This window comes from Callorhinus ursinus, unplaced genomic scaffold, assembly GCF_003265705.2.
Source record: "Callorhinus ursinus isolate GAN/ISIS: 27379988/994484 unplaced genomic scaffold, GSC_fseal_2.0 scaffold1, whole genome shotgun sequence".
NCBI classification, from domain to species: domain Eukaryota; kingdom Metazoa; phylum Chordata; class Mammalia; order Carnivora; family Otariidae; genus Callorhinus; species Callorhinus ursinus.
In genome coordinates, this window is record NW_027397063.1 from 68,947,874 (window position 1) to 68,961,877 (window position 14,004).

Here is a 14,004-nt window from a genome sequence, read left to right on the forward strand (position 1 = left end):
GCAACAACAGTACTGCCAACCTAGAGGAAGATATTGAAAGGTTTCGCCTTCTCACGACTGTTACACTCATGACAAATCTCCAGGGGTCTCCCTATGGCAGAGGACCCTCTCCTCAATCTCACCCAGGCAGGGTGGACATGGACTGCACAGGTTCCCAACTAGCCACAGACTCATCTGAGAGAACCTGAGTGCCCTGTAGGCACCTGGGGACACCTACAACAGGTTCCAGAAGGGGTCTCCTGGCCTTTGGTCAAGATGACTCAGTTGAGTGGGCTGTCATCCTGGAGGTTGGGCAACTATACTATTCTCTAAGGATCTTGGGAGGCCCCGTGATCTTTGTCTCAGAGTTTGTTCTATCTACCCTGATAATATAGATTCCAGTTCAGGATTAGGGGACACTGGCTCAAGGCTATCCTCAAGGCAGGAATTTCACTGAATATCTGGATCTGGAGGAAGCTCCAGAGTCAAGGCTGGGATCCCAGATGGAAAACGTTCTTCTGCTGATGGAGAGCATGGGTATTTCCACAGGCCTAAGAGGCAGCTCTGCCCCAGCTCTCCCCAGGAATCTTTCAGGCAGCCCCTGGGCCCTCCAGTTCCAACTCTGGGCCACAGGGAGGTATGTGGGCCTCGGGGCACCTCACAATTCACAGACTTCTCTTGCCTCTCTGACCACAGCCTGAGGATTCCTGGTCTAGGTTTAGGAGAGTAAGACTCTGTGGCTGTAAGAACACTAGGCCCATAGTCAATCCAGATTCTGGTGCAGAGCTTCAGTAAAGCACCCAGGCCTGGGCCCATCACCTGGGGCTGGACATTATTGGGGAGGGGCTCCAGGAGGGCTGAGGGGGTGAGGGGGTCAGCCTAGAGCCACTGCGGAGGAGGACAGCAGAAGTTACCATGTGGGCTCCTGCTGTCCTCAGTCTCAGAGCCTACAGAGAGGAAGCAGTTTGGCAGCCCTGGCCCCTGGCAGTAGCCTGCCGTTTGAAAGGGAAGGCAGAGGTCCTGGTTGTGCCTCTCTACACAAGCCTTGAAAGGAATATCTGAGGGGGTGCCTGGCTGGTTCATTTGTAGAGCCCACGACTCTTGATCTCAGGGTCGTGAGTTTGAGCCATGTTGGGTGTGGAGATTGTTTAGAAAATAAAAAAAAATAAAGGGGGGGGGAGGGCGCCTGGGTGGCTCAGTCGTTGAATGTCTGCCTTTGGCTCAGGTTGTGATCCCAGGATCTTGGGATCGAGTCCTGCTTCGGGTTCCCTGCTCAGCGGGAAGCCTGCTTCTCCCTCTGCCACTCCCTCTGCTTGTGTTCCCTCTCTCGCTGTGTCTCTCTGTGTCAAATAAATAAATAAAAATCTTTTAAAAAATAAATAAATAAAAGAAAGATAGGGATACCTGAGGCTGGAGATGGGCAGGACCTTTCCCTCAGCAGGGTGGAGGCTGAGGCAGAAAAAAGGGCAGTCACAGAATTTCAGGCCTCAGAATCCAAGGTGTTTTGGAGCGTACTGGACACTAAACTGAACTAGTGAGGACTCAGAGAGACTTTGTGTATATTCTAGCACTGAGAGAGGAGAATAGGATTTGGTAGTGCCCGGAGCATGGTCAGGCTTGGTTGGAGAACTGCAGGAGCCACTTCCTTCCCTGCAGTCTGTGGAAATAAGTTCACAGTCTCGCCTTCTGGGCTTTTCGAGATCAATCAGGAGAGGCTGTCAACGGGCAGGGTCCTGTCAGACGCCTCTGGCACAAACCCAGGAGTTCACAGAAGGACTAGGTTGCCAGAGGGTGGTTTAAAGCTGTTCTGGCCAGACTGGGGGAGCCTGGAAAGTTCAAGTACAGTCAACCCCTTTCATTTCCACATCCCTTCCCCCAGGGCCTACAGAACATCCAGGCTCATGGGCACAAGCAACTTGTCAGGGAAGCTGAAGTCTAGGCAAAGAGAGAAGACTGCCAGGCCAGGTGCTAACTCAGGAAGGTTCTAGGAGGGTCCTGGCTGGCAAGCGGAGCATGGCAGCGTGGTTGGGGACCAGCAGTGAACAGAGATTCGGGTAGTGACGGGGGTTGGGGGGCCTAGGAGCAGATCCACATTCCCACACCTGGGCCAGGCTCGGGGGCAGGCTGGGTCCTGTTAGGGTGGGGAACAGAAGAAAGTCAAGGGTATTAGTAAGAAGATAGGATCCCATTCCAAGAGTTTATAAAGGCAGGGCCTCAGGGAGAGGAGGAGCGGGATTGGACCCAGGTTCTAAACACAGGCAGAGGATCACAGCACCAGGGCCGAGACTGACACAATAGTTCTTTCCTCATGCTACTGACCCAGTGCTTCTTCAGTTCTAACCAGCTTGTTTCTTAAAAACAAGATTCACCCACCGCAGAACCCAGGACCAGGCTGAGTCTTTCCAGGGCCTACATGAAATCTGGTATAAGTTCCTGGAAGAAAGCTAGCGAGCCAGCAGGGGCCTACAGAGCCTGAGCCCATCACTAAATCCCTGTTTGACTTTTAATAAATCCCCTCACCTCCTCGGGCCTTAGTGGCCCCCTGTGTGAAATGAGGCTGGAGGGATTCGAGGAGGGGCCCAGGGGTCAGAGAAGAGTGAGGCTTGGAAAGGGAGACCAGAAGCCCCGAGCCACAGCCGCCGAGAGCACTTCCGTTTTTAAGTTGAACATGTTGAGTATCCATATAGGATTTTAGGGAGCAGCCACCAAAAAAAAAAAAAAAAGAAAAAGAATATAAAGAGAAAAGGGGGAGTAAGAACAGAAAAGAAAAGGAACGAAGGAAGACAGACAAGAGTGCTGAGCTAGATGGTCTCCAACCGTCTCAGTCCTGCTGGGCTCTGACTCACTGCGAGGCTCTCCTGCCCACATTTTCAGGAACCACTTCTGTTCCTTTCTGCTATCCTCTCAGGGAAGAATCCATACATAAGCCCAGAAAAAGCCACTGGTTAGATCTCATTTCCCAGCTCTGAAGAGTGGCTGGCTCGCAGGAGCGGAAACTGGGGGGTGATGTGGGCTGGGAGGGAGGAGGTCTGAGGCCCTGAGCTGTAAATCAGGCTCAGAGGTTTGGATACCCTACTGCATGACCTTCAGATGCCCCTCTGGACTCCAGAAACCCGCACACTAACACACAGGCTGAGGGAAGCACGCCAAGCTCCCAGGCTGCCCCTGGAAGCTGGGCCCACTCGGAGGAGTTATTTTGAATTTTCAGGAAAAACTGTTCAACGCCAAGCCTTCCCTCCCAAGAACAACACAGGCAGGGAATTTTGACGTGCTTGGGAGGTGAAGGTTTTGGGCAGCTCTAGGCCGATGCCAGGCCCGTGAGACACACAGATACCCGAATCAGTATGTATGGATCACAATTGTGATTCCGTTTTACTCTAAACACTTCCAAGCGTTGCCAAGTCTCGGGGTTTCCTGACGTACTTTAAATGGTTTTGCTCTACCATTTCTCAACCTGACTGTGCTGTGGCATGGTTGTCTCTCGACATTCAGCCCACAAGGTTAGGCATTCCCCAGGAGCTTGGAGATAGGGCAAATCCAGACTACACTGAAGATTTCCTTTATGGGCACACACACCACCAGGTGAGAGCACGCAGCTGCTCTCCCACACAAAAGGAGGAGTCCTTGAAACTATATGAACACGTGAGATAGTGGAATGAGCACTGGATTGGAAGTTGAGAGAGGAATTCCCTAGAGCCAGCACCAACTGACCTTCCCTCCCTGTGAGCGCTGGTAGGTCACTTCCTCTTTCCAGGCCCGTTTCCTCGCTGTGAAATGAGGGGGGGAGGGGTCCTTCATTCACTCAACTGACATTTACCACAAATCTACTACTCTCTGATGAAGTGGTTCTCCTTGACCAAGGTCACAGCTCAAGGAATGGCACAGAAGCCACATCAGACAAATTAACTCTGGAGATCACTAGAGTACCTGATGTCAAAGTCAATTTTGATTCTGTAAAAGAAATGGATTAGGCATGTCCCCATCCCTCTGACAGCTCACAGAGTAATGGAGGAGAGGGACATGGAAGGACAATCACCGATCAGTGCGGAAATGCTTTAGTAGCAATTACCTGGCTATCATGGGGATTCAGAGAGGGTAGCTCTACCATGTGTCCCAGAAAAGAGGACAGCTAAGTTGAATTCTAAAGGTGGCGCACAAGACAGAGAAGGGAAGGGGAGCAGAGGGAAGAATATGAACAGTTTGGTAGGTTCGAGAATTTCAAGTAATTCCTCCATGATGAGACATTGTGGGATAAGAAGGGAAGAGGAAGTAAGAGATTAGGTAAATCCGATCTCCAGGAGCCTGTGTGCTTCCGGCTATGGGGTTTAAGTTTTGCTTGGGTCCTTTGCCCTGAAGGCAATAGGGAAACACCAAAACGCAGGTTGATAACAATCACATTTATATTTTAGAAATCTCACTCTGGCTGTCTTTTAGGGGATAGTTTGGAGTGGGAAAGAGATGGAAGGCAGAGAGATTGCTCCAGAAGCAAGAGCAAGAGGTCATGGTGGCGTAAACTGCATCAGGCACCATGGGAATGATGAGAGGGAAGTGAAACCAAAGTGTATAGTAAGGGCCATGACTAGATGCACATTTTCCATTTCTAACTTTCTAGGACTCTACAGCTAAAGAAATCTCCCCGCACACATTTCACCTCCCATTTTTACCTCCCCTCCCCCCACCGCGCCCACACTGCGAAGTCTGGCTGGCCCCTCCCACTCCGAGGCTTGGATAATAGGTGTGGCAGCGGGCCCAGAAGTTCCCGCCATCTTCTTCACCAGCATGTTCTGCTGCCTGAGCAGTTGGCCGCCGCCATGAGTGTTAATTGGAGAGACATCTGAAGTGACCAGACTGGTTACGCCGCCGCCATGATAGACACACTCCATCTGCTCTAAGAAGGCGCCTCTCAGTACAAACACACGAGGCCAGCCCGTTTCCCTGTGCCCAGGACTTGTTAGAAGTGAGACTCAGAGAAGTTAGATTCACAGGCTTTTTCACTGAACACTGCCTCCGAGAACATCGAGTGCGTGCCCTTTATTTTGATAAGGAAAATAAGGCCTCCTCTTGCCCAGGGTTTCACTAGGAGCTCCTGGCGGGGGTCTCCTGACCTGGCCTCTCCCCTTTGTGGATGGGTAGGGTGTGAAGCTGGCAACTGAGCTTCTGAAGTCATAAGCTGACCAGTAGAGTTCCTGGAGCAGAGTTGCTCAGATTATGGACTGACTGGTAAGTGGCATGACTTTGGGGTGGAACTGTCATTGAAGATATCAATTTGTTAAAAATATTTCAGTTATTCTATTATCTAGCTGGAGGGGACTTTAGAAATAGCTGCCTAGGCCAATGGCTTTCTGACCGGTATTTGTTTTGTTTCAGTAGCAGATTCTTTTTCACATGCTGAAGCAGAGGCTCAGAAAGGGGAGCACCTGGACAAGGGCCAGAATAAGTGACCAGGGGTGATTAGCACCAAGCCCGCGGAACCCCAAGCGCATGTTCCGCATCTATGGTCTTATCTGCTCTTCACGACCAGCCCCACTGCCGCCCACTCCCTGCTCTGCACCGGGCAGGGACATAGAAGAGGAAGGCTCCAGAACAAGTAGGTGTGTCTGTCTTATTTTCAGCTCTAAAATCTTACAGAACAGACTCTTTTAATATTACCTGAGTGTTGCATGGCATTTTCTAATTATTTACTCACATTTACACATATAATCCCATGAGAACTGTGAAGAATGTTCATGTATGCCTTTTTACAGAAGACACAGAGAAAAAGGAGTTGCCACACAGTCTATCAGTGGGAGGACCAAGACCCAGCTGTCTCAGTGTTTGGACCCCCATCCAGGGACCCTTGGAACCAGGGGTTATCACTCATCCCGAGAGTACCCACACTCTCATCAACTGCCTTTTGCGGACTCAGTTCCAATGGTGAGTAACAGAGAACCGCTGTTGCTAAGCTGCAAGATCACAAATAGCACTGCAACTTCCTTGATTGTAGTTCATCAACAAGGGAGAGTGGAAGTCATTAAGGAGGCCAGTCTGGGACTTGTAATTAGCTAGGAGCCAAGGTATCTTTGAGAAACCAGCAGCAACTGGAGGTGTCCATGAAGAGAAGAGGGAGAGGACGCCATGAAGCCCCATCTTGGCCCTCTCTGCTGCCTGAGGTGCTGAGAAGGTAAATATGTCTGATCCAGCCCTGCAACAAATGACAAAGGCAAAGCTACATGGTGGAAGCTAAATTCAGCAAGCTCCGCAGTGCAGGTAAGACTGAATGCCAGGGGAATGAGGGGACCGAGGACGTGCTCTTGGAAGAACCTGGTCATCTGTGGGCCCAAGGCACATGCTCTACCTGAGTGGGGGAGAGAGGACCATGGCCAGGGGAGGTTCAGGCCTGGGTCATCTCCTCCCCAATGAACACTCTCATAACAGGGAGAAATCTGGCTTAGAGTGATCCTGAGAGGGAGAAAGCAGTGGGAAATGCAGCTCTCAGCAAGGCTATCTATCGCTCTGTATGAGGGGCTTCAACTGCATTCTCATTTAGCCAATTTTTGATCATATGGTGATTGAGTCACTTGGCCATGACAGCTGCCTGATTCTTAGAAGCAGCTAACAACTCTCCCACGATAATAATGGTGATAAAAATAATATGAATAGCAGCAATAATTATAAGTATAAATATTATAATAACTACTATTAAGGACAGCTCACAGACATAAACAGTTTTTGAGTCTTCTAGAATTCTTTACTGTTCATTATTGCATTGCTTTTCACAAAACCCTTAAGAGATAGGCAGGGCAGGAATGGCCATCACACCCATTTTACAGAAGAAGAAACTAAGGTCCAGAGACTAGGAGTGGGTTGTCCAAGTCATACAGTAATTTGGTTGCAGAGCAGCCAGGATTCAGAGGTGTGTGAGCAGAGCAGGAAAGCTGAATAATTTGGGCCCGCTGAGTCCCAACAAAGAGGGATACTGATTTCCCTTTGGAAGGTATGCTTATCGTTGTTCCTTCTGGGCAAAGTACCATCGAAAGGCCACGCTGTCGAATGAGGCATCGAGAATCTCAGAGAACCAGCTGTGCATGAGAATGTGACTTACAAGGGAGATGCCTGTCTCTGGGCCTTGAGCATAGAGTGGACAACATTCACAGCTGCCTTGTCCTCAACTGCATGACAGAAGCCACAGAACCAACAGAGGAGAAGAATAAATAAGCCACTGCATAGACACACATAGAAGAGCACTGCTCTTCAAGGTCACACTTACATCTCTGCTTTGTCTGTCCCTCCCCTCCTCCACCACCCCCTGCTCTGATGGGAGCTCCCGGATGTCCTAGACTTGATCTCTTTCTTCTCTGTGTCCTTGGCGCCTGTTATGTTGCCGGACACAGAGCTGTTGTTCAATCCATGTTGGATCCATGCATGTGTAAAGTAATGAGGAGATGAATACATCAAGAGACAACCGACTTTGAGACCGGAGGTACATGGAGCACAACCCCTGACTGAAATAACCTGCTCCTTTGTGCCAAGAACTTGGTCTTTATGTGTCTTCTCCTGTTAATATTTACCACGAATGTTTACTTCTTTGGAGAGTTCAGGGAGAACGACAATGTGGAGTCTGAATGACGAAAGGTTAAATAGCAACACAAGCCCCAAGGCATCACGGTGAGGGGCTGTTTAATGAAAGTCACACAGCTGCCTCCCTCCTCCCATTAGGCCTTGGCAGCATTTCTAACCTGATAAAGAATACCAACCACCTGAAATGATGCCCATGTCTCAGTTACAGCCCACCTGGATCCACATGTACAACAGTTTCGATCTACCTCTGAGACTTCACCCAAAAGACCGTTGACTTAAATTTAAATACCCAAAAGAGGGTATTTAATTCAAAGGCATGGAAAGGGTCTACCTGTGCAAAGCCGTGTGTTAAGCACCCGGGGGAAAAGACAATTAATCTGATTGGTTCTTGCTTTCAAGGATTTACAGTATTATGAAGGACAAGATAGTACCAGGCAAAAAAAGAAATAAATGCTAAGTGGAGCATATTCATTTCCTATTGCAGCTTTAACAAATCACCACAAATGTAGTGGCCTAATATTACACACACTTACTATCATATAGTTCTGGAGGTCTGACGGGCCCACAGGGCTGTGTTCCTTCTGGAGGCTCTAGGGGAGAATCTCTTTCCTTACCTTGTCCAGATTCTGGAGGCTGGCTGCATTCCTCGGCTCCTGGCCCCTATCCTCCATCCTCAAAGCCGGCAGTACAGCGTCTTCCCTCCCCCTCCCCCTCCCCCTCCTGTCTCCCTTTCATAAGGGCCCTTGTGATTACACTGGGCCCACCTGGATAATCCAGCATAATGTTTCCATTTCAAGATTCTTTTTTTCTTTCAGGTTTATTTATTTATTTGAGAGAGAGGGACAGACAGAGTGAGCATGCAAGAAGGGGGAGGGCAGAGGGAGAGAGGGAGAGAGAGAATCCTCAAGCAGACTCTCTGCTGAGTGGGAAGCCAATACAGGGCTTGATCCGAGGACCCCAACATCACGACCTGAGCTGAAATCAAGAGTTGGAAGTAGGACACTCCACTGACTGAGCCACCCAGGTGCCCCCTCATGCCTCCCCCATTTCAAGATTCTTAATTATATCTGCAAATTTCCTTTTGCCATGTTAGTTAACATAGTTACAGGCTCTAGGGATTAGGACATGGGCATCGTTGGGGGGCCACCACATGAAGGAACAGTCAGTTAGAAGCTTTGGGAGTACAAAGAAAGCCATGGTGAATTCCAACAGGAGGCCCAACTGCGCATCACAAAGGAGGTAGCATTTGGACTGGTCCTGAAGGGTAGATAGGATTGTATAGGGAAAAAAAAAAAAAAGGAAATGGTGAAAAAGAATCTGGTGAAAATGGGACGTAGGATTGTGTGGGAGGGAAGCTCTGGGAGGTATGGCAAAGGATATCATCTAGGCCGGACTGTGAGATCTTTTCTGTTCTCCATGCAGAGAGAGACCTTGAACAGTTTTTAGAAATGTCCTGTCTTTCCAAAAGATCATTCTAGCAACAGCATGGACAATGTACAAGAGAGCTAAGATGTGCAAGAGAGGGCAAGGTGACCAGTATGATAACCACACCAGTAGATGACAAGCTAAGCCATTGGTAATGGAGCTGGAAAAGAGGGGAAGGTGTAGAGACACCGGAGAAGTCAATTTGTCAGGATTTGATGACTCTACAGAAGAGAGGAGAAACCTGGAAGAGACAGATATAAGCGCAGTAACTTGAATTGATACCCTTGTGTCGACTTTTACTTAGATGAACTATTAGCCAAAACAGCACATGAGCAAAGGAGCAGATTTGAGGAAGGAAGGGGGTATATTCAGCACAGGCTGTTGAGTCCAAGGTGCTGGGGGGCTTCCAGGTAGAAATGATGGCAGGTAGGTGGAGTTTCAGATCGGAACCATAAGTGAGAGATCCGGGCCTTTTATATGTGGCTGCCATCCATTTGTCTAGTATAAGGGTCACAGCTGACATGAGTTTGTTTTAAAATGAGTTCTGGGACACCTGGGTGGCTCAGTCGGTTGAGCATCTGACTCTTGATTTCCACTCAGTTATGATCTCAGTGTCATGAGATCGAGCCCTGTGTCGGGCTCTGTGCTGGGCATGGAGTCTGCTTACGATTCTCTTTCTTCCTCTTCCCATCTCCCTCTGCCTAACCGCCCCCCCAATGCACTTTCTATCTCAAAAAAATAAATAAGAAAGAAGAAAGAAAGAAAAAGAAAGAAAGAAAAGGAAGAAAGAAAGAAGAAAGAAAGAAAGAAAGAAAGAAAGAAAGAAAGAAAGAAAGAAAGAAAGAAAGAAAGAAAGAAAGAAAAAAAGGAAAGAAAGAAAGAAAGAAAAAAGAGACAGAAAAGGGAGTTCTGAGAATTGTATCACATGGCAGAAATTCCAGCTCTTAAGATTGAAGGAAGCATGACAAGAAGACCCTCCACTATCCCCAGGCAAGTGATTCTCAGACATGACATTTCCTCATGTCACAATGAGGGAACAGTTGTGGGTGCTGTCTTCAAAGGAACACAAGTGCCCCTGTGTACCTGTGATTGAAGCTGGCCTATGTGGGACTCAGGCCTGTGAACAGAGGCAGAGGAGAGCAGCTAAGAAACAGCTCTGCAGGGGGTGGGGTTCCTTCCCTCCAGCCAAAACCTCCTACTTTTGGTCTCCATAACTTATTACCCCTCCTTCCACTTAGATTGCTCTTTTCTCCTTCCCATCAAGGCTCAGCGCAAATGTCCCCCTCCTCTGGGAAGCCCTCCGTGGTTCACCTTCAAGGAAATAATACCCCTTACTGTTGGTTGTATTTCTTTTAGGATTCTCTGCCTGAAGTAGCTGTTACTTTGTATTATAATCACCTGTGTATTTAAGGCTCTCTTCACCCCTCCAAACCCAGAATTTTTTGAGTGTGCTGGTACTGCCTGATCTATTTCTGTGAGCATGCTAGAGCCTGACATAATGCCTTTCACACAGTCAGTTCTATAAGTGCAGGATAAATTGATAAAAATGGTTGTTTGTGCACTTATGTGGTACCCTCCTCTCTCTCCTACTTTATAATAAGTAGACTTTTTGTGACCTTCTTGTGGGCAGGGATTTCTTCTTACTAAAGAATAAGAGTACCTCCCATGGATACCTTTCAAGTGATTGGAGCACAGTCAATCATTATTGAATTCAGCTGTGTTGATGACTTGGGACTCACAGCAGAGAGATCTAGAATAATGAGGCCTGTGGTATGATTGTGTTGAACCAATAGACCACAAGAGCTTGAGGACAGCTCAGCCTTGGCCCAGGGCTGGGAGACAGAAGGCATCTTAGATCCTGAAGAGGAGAGAATGTGAGCCAGTGCCCTTGGCAAACTGGGCAGATGTGTGGACTGAGGATTCAGGAGGAAAACCAGCATGGGTCAGTGAGCACAAGAGAGAAAGTCTCAAGTCCTGGATGTGAGGGCTGGGTCAATTTCTGATTAGCTGTGTGGCCTTGAGCAAATTTTTCCATGACTATCTTCTCTCATCATTCAAGTTTCTACTTACGTATCACCTTCTCTTAGAGGAAGGTCTTCCCTGACCATTCAAGCTATAAAACGTCCCCATCACCTTCTTTTAGATTTGTTATAGCAATAGTAGAGTACATAAAATCCTGTATGCATTTGCTTAGCCCTTACTTTCTGTTTCCCCTATTAGAGTACAAACAGACTGAGGGCCACAACTCTGCCTGTCTGGTTCATCAGTGTTTTGCCTTTGCCATATTCTAGGTTCTCAATATTTATTGAGTGGTCTATCTATCTGTGAGCTAGAGGAAGGTTAAGGAGTAAGAAGTTTTCTAAGAAAGTTGATTAGATGATTTCTAATAAAAATAATGATTTTTATTGATTTCTAAGAAATTTCTGTCTCTCCTCACTATACAATTGCACATCCCATTCTGTATACCTCTGATGGTCTTGGAGATTCTGAAATGAAATATAAATGTAATATTTATAAATAATTTATCAATTAAATCATTATAGTGGCTTGCTTTTTTGACGTAGTTGCTGACTTAATCCTGAAGAACTGGTCGTAAGACAGATTCTCCAGTCCGCTGTGTCTGAGTCTTCCATGCTGGCATTTAATTCTTCCCTCTGCCAATGCAAGATCAGTCCAACTGTGCCAAAACATTGGACCGCGAGGCCCAGGGACTCTGGTCACAGAGGCAGAAAATGTTATGGTGGAAGACAGAGAAGGAGAACTGAGGTAGTAGCCACTTTTAGTTTTTTGCAAAGAAATGGAGACATTGAAGCCCAGAAGAGGAGGGAGCTATCCAGTTCTCCTGAATCTAAACCTTTAGATCATCGTGTTTTAAGTACTCCATGTGTCATGAAGACAACAGAGCATTCAAAAACTGGATTTTCGGCTTTAGAAAGGGGTGACAGCAGTCTGCATTTCCCCTGACCTGGTGGGGAAAATCGGAATTGATGAAGAGCCCCTTCTCTCAGGGAATGGAGAAGAATGCAGTCCTAGGTCTCTCAGAGAACGTCCCACAGCAAAGATGCTATCAGTCCCTTGAGTGAGTGTGACAGCCTGATAGTCTCTGCCCCGAGCCATAGGATGCCTCTACCTGAGCAAGTGGGCTGGAAACAGGGGAGGCCCCTGGGAGAGGGGTGCCAGGGAGAGTGATGCCCCCAAAGGAAAACCTACCTCGGGAGCCCCAGATCCAGGCAGCCTCTAGGGGACAAAGAGTGTAGATTGGTTTTCTTTAAACTCACTGAAAAAGATCAGTTCGAGTCCACCATTTTCTCCTCTGCAGAGCGTGTGGCAGGACAGGCAGGGGGATGAAGCGTGACTTCAGCTATGACAGACACTAGCATTGGAACATTATCGTTTTACTTCTAAAGGAGCAGACCGCTTGATCAACAAACAAGGCAAGGAAAGGGGTTTTCTGATTCAGGGCGTCAAACCATGTTTTCTCCATGAGCACTTAAAGCTCTCTATACACAAGCAGCATTTTGAGGTTCACTCAAAGTGTGCATGTTCACCACCTCACTTCACCCTGCGAACAGTTCTGCGAAGGGGGCAAACCGGGTTCTCATTCATTTGGTCACTGGGTTATTGTCAGGGCATCACTCTGTGCCAGGAGCTGTGATGGATGCTGCTGGCAATGCAAGTACCAAATATGACAGAAGGGGAAACTGAGGCTCAGGAAGCCTGTGTGGTTTTGCCAAGCAATGCAGAGCTATTCTGTGGGGGCAACTGGAACTCACACCTGGCTCTGCTCAGCGGGTGGGTCTTTCCTTGTCTGCCCCGCACCCCAATGCCCATTTCTGCACACAGAATTCAGACGATGATCAGCGTCTCCTGTTGCTCCCTTCCTCTTCCTTTCTTCTCCTGATTTACATATTGCTAAATGATGAAATTATACAGTACATAATTCCACAGCAACTCTGCTGCTTAAAAAAAATCGGGAATGGAGTAATTAGGCAGAAAGGATTCTCAATTAGGCAGTGGATTCTGTTTCTAAAGCAGTAAATGGGGAAGAGATATTTTTTAACTGTCTCTTGAATATATTGCCATGGAATGATTGCTGCCTTGTAGAGCAGCAGTTGGGCTCTGAAATGGAACCCTATGAGCTGGCCTCAGAGCTGTGTTTTGTGTCTGAATTTCCTGCCTGGTTCTAGACCTTCAGGTTTGGGAAGTGACCTCACACTGTAGGGTCTCCGGCACTATATGGGTAGTCAGGACTGCCACTTAATGCTATGTGTCTTCTTTAGTTTTCCCTTTGTGCTGGGAAGCAGCAGAAAATGATGGAAGTTACCATCATTTGGGTTTCCCAGTGTTGGTCTTAAAATCCCAACCTGTCACCTTTCAGTCGGGTGGCCCTGCAGAATTCTCCCTCTCTGAGCTTTGGTGAGATAATGAACATTGGTAACTCCAACCCCATACAATGATAGGATTGTGGGAGGTGATGGTAGAATCTAGCATGTGGTAGGAGTAAGTAGAAGGTTCATTGCCTTTCTTAAGGAGGAATGTTCACTATGTTCAGATTGAGGAAGGGTTGCCATTGGGAAGAGGGGACAGATTTGTGAAATGACTTCTCTATGCATGTAACTAGAATCAGTGGGTAGAAATTCAAGTCACTTACAGCTTGGCATAAACATAGTGACCTTTTGTGAAGTTGTTTAACAGTAGAGTGAGTTTCCCATCACTGGAGATAATCAAGCAATGGCTCAACAACTATTTGGAAGAGATATTTTAGAGTGGATTCCAGCTGCCAGCAGTTTGACCTCTTAGGTCTTTTCCAAAAGCGAAATTCCATAATTCTGACCATGGTCATTTTCCTTTTGTAGCATGAGGAAAAGACCAAAGACACCTAGTTCACGTGCAAGGGCTTGTCTCTGCTTCAAGGAAAATGAGCCCAGGTGTACTAACCTTGAAAATCCCGGCCTTTCTCCTTCAGCATTACTGCTATGCATGGGGTTAATACCAACAGTGTCTCATTGTGTCCATATGCCATGATTTCCAGGAGACTGTTAA